This window comes from Seriola aureovittata, chromosome 2 (assembly GCF_021018895.1).
Source record: "Seriola aureovittata isolate HTS-2021-v1 ecotype China chromosome 2, ASM2101889v1, whole genome shotgun sequence".
Taxonomy (NCBI): Eukaryota; Metazoa; Chordata; class Actinopteri; order Carangiformes; family Carangidae; genus Seriola; species Seriola aureovittata.
In genome coordinates, this window is record NC_079365.1 from 507,290 (window position 1) to 513,289 (window position 6,000).

A 6,000-nucleotide genomic window follows, 5' to 3' on the forward strand; every position below is an offset into this window, starting at 1 on the left:
GAGCCCCAACACATGGAGTGGACAGCTCACCTGGGTCGAGTATGCACACAATTCTCTTCCATGTTCCTCGTCTGGTCTTTCCCCCTTTCAGTTTGCCTATGGATATCAACCTCCTGTTTTCTCTGTCCTGGAATAGGAGGTTAGTGTGCCCTCTGCTCTGGCTCTGGTTCGCTGCTGTCGCCACACCTGGGCCTGGGCCCAATGCATCCTGCTCCACAATTCCTAGCGTTACAAGAAGGCGACTGACCGGCGGCAGACCCCCGCTGCCACTTACAGGAGCAGCCAGAGGGTATGGCTATCGTCGAAAGACCTGCCTTTTACCCCCAGTTCATCGATGGTGGCCCTGATTACACTGTCTGCAAGGTCCTGGCGTCCTGGTGTCGGGGCTGTGGCTTCTAATTACTGGTTGATTGGGAGGGATGCGGCCCGGAGGAACATTCCTGGGTCTCTGCCAGCAACATTGTAGACCCCTCCCTCATCCAGGTGTTGGGACTCATCATTCAAGAGACCAGTTTCTTTGCTCCACTGGACAAAGGAACTCACACTCCACAGTTTCTCACCGTTCACACCTGGGGACGACCCTTCCCCCCACTGACCTTACTGGCCAGCCAGTGTGGGTCAGCGTGTGACATGTGACCCCCAAGGGTGTCACCAAACAAAACCAGATCTCTGGCCCTCTTCTCTCTCTCTTCTCTTCTTAGTTTGCTCTGGAGAGCAGCTCCTGCTTTCTCCTCTCGGCTCTTCAAAGGACAACAAGGCCCCAGCCCAGGTCAGCTCTGCTACCTGAGAAACCAGCTCTCTCGCCAGGCTGCTCACAGCAGCCTGCAAACACTCTTCTCCTCAACAGCAGTGACCTGCTTTGGATTAACTGAGAGTGAACCAAGTTCTCTTCAGAATCAGCAGCTACGACACAAGGCCAGCTGATTTTCCAAGCAACAGGAGTCATAGCAGAGTTAGCGTGGAACAGCTAACTCTGTGAGGAGAACAAAGGAGATAACAGCAAAGCAACACAGCCAGACAGGACTTTACTCCACCAGGAAGCCTCACAACTCACTGGACTTAACAACAACACTGGAAAGGACCTCTTTGTTTGTTCCAAGGACTGGGTAACGTTAACTGACTGGGCCTAACCTTTCCCATCACAGTATAGCACAGCATAGCTAAGCAACAGAAGTCTTAACTTTGTTAATGTACTTGTTGATTGATGTCTTGTTGTTGTAATGTTTGCTTAGGTTGTGGTCAGTCATACAGTTAATCGGGTACTCGTATGTTCACACACATAGTAGTACGTCTCAGTTCTAGAAACTGCATGAAGCTAACCACCTCCCTCTGACCAGGTACCTTTAGATTACATTGGCTAGGCTAACAGACAAACTCACACCTTCCCTCCCACACACACCAGGTGGTCTCAGCGGCCATTTTTAGTAGTTTCTTTGTTTACCGACATTTTGTGTAGTCTCCTTTGTTCAGGTCATGTGGTCACAGTGACCACTTTGAATTGGCCATCTTGCCTTTGTTTGTGTCCCCACAGACACACACAAATACCCCTACACACACACACACATACACACACCTGTATATACTAGATAAGACATCTCCATTGTAAATAAATGCCTTTAAGTATAACTACTGGTGTGTTTAATGTTGCACAAGCGTGAATATTGCCAACCTCTACTTTGTAAATTCCAATCCTTAAACTTTAACCTACTGTTGATATGGTAATTTGGTTATAGTTAGTAAGCTAATGGTTAATCAGAGTTCCAGGTTAATGGTAATAAATTGAAACTAAAACCATATTGGCTATTTTGCCTATTAGTTTAGGCTGGTGCCCCGAGGACTTTAATTAATTAATAAAAGTATTATTTACTATTAATATTTTTAATATTTTCTTAATTTATGATATAAATTAAATTGATAAACTGGGGGGGGGGATCCAAGTGGTGCTGGACTGGAAATGTTTTTGACAGAACTTGACTCCAATGCCACCCATGATGGACAGCAAGCTTGATTATGAAAGTGATACCAAAATACCACACAGTGTATATTGGCTGCCCAGTAATAAAAGTGGAAATTAGGCAGTTCCATGCCTCCAACATTTTGAGATTTTTAAGGATGAAATTTGAGACTTATCCTGACACTGACCTCAGTCACTGCAGGTTGTCCCTCAAAAAGCCTTTTGAAGCTGTCATGACTGGCCAAAATAACCTCACACTGACGGTTTCAAACTCAAATTTGTCCCCACAACCGTAGCAAGACATTTATACACAGATGTACATGCCCTAACCAAAGTTGATCTGCAATGAAGCTTTACCACTATATCCACAAATAGACGATAGCTTCTAAGATCAAACTTTTATGACCTACCTTAACTCTTACCTTTTTGAGACCTTTTTCTTATTTTGAAAGTGTCTGTGCTTCTGTAGTTGGCAGTTTAAATTGCATAAGGTTTGTACAACAGATCCAATAATTCCCTCTTACCATGTTGAGACTTTTATTTTGAAGGTTCATTAAAATCGTGAAGATGGTGTTTGTGTGTTTCTGTCAATATGTGTGTGTGTATGTGTTTGTCTTGTTACTGAATAAACAAGGTAACTAACAGTTGTGGTGTGTGAGTAAGAGAGTTATCAGTCATGTCAGAGGTGTGTGGATGAGTGAAAATATGGTGTAATGTGTGTTATGAGGTGCAACAAACTAAACAAAGGGGGAAACAGGCTGTGGTGGCTGCAGCAGGCCCAGCTGAGAGAGAGAGACTACCAGAGGGGTGGACCTTTATGCCTTAAGGAGGCCCTGCCCAAATGGGCAGGTATTAACTAGCCATCCTCCCAGCTTTGCCTACCAGCCAACTCCCAGAACTACAAGAGAGAGAAAAGTGAGGCAACATGCCAAGAGAATGGAAAAGGTCGTCATAGTGTGTAGAGTAGAGCTGCCCAACAGAACCTCCAGTAAGTTATTTTTACTTGGTTGAGACTCTTATTTTGAAGTTAACTATCAAAAAAGTAAGATGGTGTATGTGTGTATTGTTGTGTGTGGCAGTAGAGCTGTCTACCATAGAGCTTCCGAAAAGCCTGTGTTACAAGGCTGAGACACTTATATAGATAATATCCATATGGTGGTGATAGAGTTTGTGTGGCTTTCAATCAGTGGCGATTGCTCTAAGACTGCAAGGGAAGCTCAGCTTCCCCTAAAATGTCAACAAAATAAGTGGTCAAATATGTACTGTTGTATGTACATTTCATTGACTAAATATGCGCTAGAACACGTTCATCTTTTGTTCAGAATCAGCTCCTTATCACAGGTAACCGACACGACTTCCTTCTCATTCATCCCCGCAGCGCCACAGCGCTTTACACAGTGTAGACGCCGAGCGTCTCCTGACTTCAATGGGGAAGCATCGAGTGGGTTGTTCCACTGCAGCGAAACTAGACGGTCATTGGATAAATGCTGGGCTTTGTCCCGCACCCATCGGACGCTCAGCGTCTCTGGGGGTCTATGGGACAGTGGGCTGGCCCGGACGCTCGGCTTCTGCATGATGATTGGATGATCTGTCTGAGGCTGAGTCCCTTTTTGATTGACAGCGAAATGAGCGAATTAGCGATCTTGAAGTATAAGCATCCACCGGAGCAGTTTTCAAGTTTTTCATTCGGTTGTTCGGAGTTGATCTGGAGACGTTACTGATCCTCAGCGACTTTGTCTTTGTTAAAAACGACTAGTGTTGTGTTTGGCGACTCTCTTCTGTCACTCTGCGAATTTACATATAAATAAACGGACACATTTTATGATGTAGGCCGAAAATGAGCTTCCCCTCCTTATAGGACCAGCAGCCGCCACTGCTTTCAATGTATGTGTGTGTGTGGTGTTGGGAACTGCATAAGCTTAACCTTCAAACAGCCCTTCGAAGTTGAAAGAACCACACACCAACACACACACACAAGTACACACAAGTACACCATGTTGATTTACCTTAGAGTTGCTCTCATACCTAAGTCAAAAGGCTAAGAATTAATGAGTCTAATTAGCCAATCAGAATCAGCTTTGCCCATTTCTGCCCAGTAACACCTGCTGAGTAGCACCTACTGAGACACAAAGCAACAAAGGAAGCAGTAAATGGACTTACATATTTAAGACCTAACTAAATGTAATTTAAGACCTAACATGCAGCTAATGTAAAGTTAGCAGAGCTTGGAGAGTTGGTTATCTGGTTGCTAGGCACGCACACACTCACACAGGTCAGAGCTGCCGTTGCCATGGCAATGTGAAAATCTACCCAGAATTTGGCTTCTACATGGCTCGAGTTAAAAATAAAAATAAAGGTAATTTTTTACTGCTTCGCGCACTCTAGCCAACTGACGCTTTCACTCTAACTTTGAAGAAAAAGTGATTTGCACTCCTCCTTTGAGTGCTCATAGTTTGAAAAGTTTACAGCTATTCTAGCTGTAAAGGAGTGCCTCGGAGCTGAGCACCCGTGGCACTAATTATCTCAATAAGTAGAGGGAAGTTAAGTGATAGGAAGTTTGTAATAGACAAAGAGGAAATTCCAATAATTAGGGAAAAATCAGTAAAGAGTCTAGGTAGGTGGTACAAGGCAGACTTGAATGACGGAGAACAGGTAGTGCAGTTTCGGAAAGATGTTTCTGAGGGACTGGATAGAAAAGATAAGTCAGGGCTTCCAGGAAAATTGAAGTTGTGGTGTCTGCAGTTCGGGTTATTTCCCAGGTTGATGTGGCCACTGTCTGTATATGAGATTCCGTTATCTGCTGCAGAAAAAATGGAAAGATTAGTTAGCTTTTACATTAGGAAGTGGCTAGGTGTTCCTAGATGTTTAAGTACGGTGGCACTGTATAGGAAAGGCATACTTCAGCTCCCAGTAACTACTCTAGTGGAAGAGTTTAAATGTACTAAGGTTAGGACAGAGCTACTGTTATCTGGGAGCAAAGATGCGGTAGTTAGTAAGGTGGTTCCAAACCCAATCAAGGGGAGAAAGTGGAATCCAAGAATCGCAGTGCAGGAGGCAGAAGCAACGCTCAGGCATACAGAGATTGTGGGTAATGTCCAAATAGGCTGGGGAGGCTTGGGGCTTGGCCCAAGCAAACCGGTGTGGAGTAGAGCAGGTCCCAAGGAGAAGAGAAAGCTAGTTGTGGAGCAGGTTCATAGACAGGAGGAAATATTAAGGGGTGCAAAGGCAGTGGCCCAGGCTAAGCAGGGACAGTGGTTGAAATGAAAAAGCTTAGCTGGAAAGAGCTGTGGAGTATGGAAGAAAGTAGTATTAGATTTTTGATAGAGGCAACATATGATGTACTGCCAACTCCCCAGAACCTAAAACTCTGGGTAAATGGAGACCCGCTATGTTCATTGTGTTCAGGTACTGCAACTTTAAATCACATTTTGTCAGGCTGTAAGGTTAGTCTGTCGCAAGGCAGGTATACATGGCGACATAACCAGGTTTTAAAAAGCTTAGCTGCAGGAATTGAAGATTTACGGAGGCAGGCAAATTTAGGAGGGTCTAAAATAAAGAGAGTTGCAATCAAGTTTGTTCAAGAGGGAGAGAAATTTAGTAAGACAGCAAGGAGGCAAGGCAGCTTAGAGGATGCTTGTGATTGGGAAATGCACGTAGATTTAGGAGGAAAGCTTGTTGTTCCCCAGGAAATAGCCAGTACAAAGCTAAGGCCTGACATAGTCTTGTGGTCTAGGAGTAGAATGAGAGTATATTTCAAAGAGCTGACTGTTCCGTGGGAGGCCTTAATTGTAGAAGCATATGAAAGGAAAAAGCTTAGGTATGTAGAGTTAGGGGCAGAATCAAGCAGCGAGGATGGAAAGTTGGAATTTGTCCAGTGGAAGTAGGATGTAGAGGATTTGTAGCAAGGTCTGTTGTCTCTTTGGTAAGGGAGTTAGGAGGAAGTGGACAGAGTGTGAGGAAAATAGTAACGGACATGTCAGATTAGGCAGCAAGATCCAGTCAGTGGATTTGGATGAGAAGAAGTAATGGTAGCTGGGGGCCCAGCA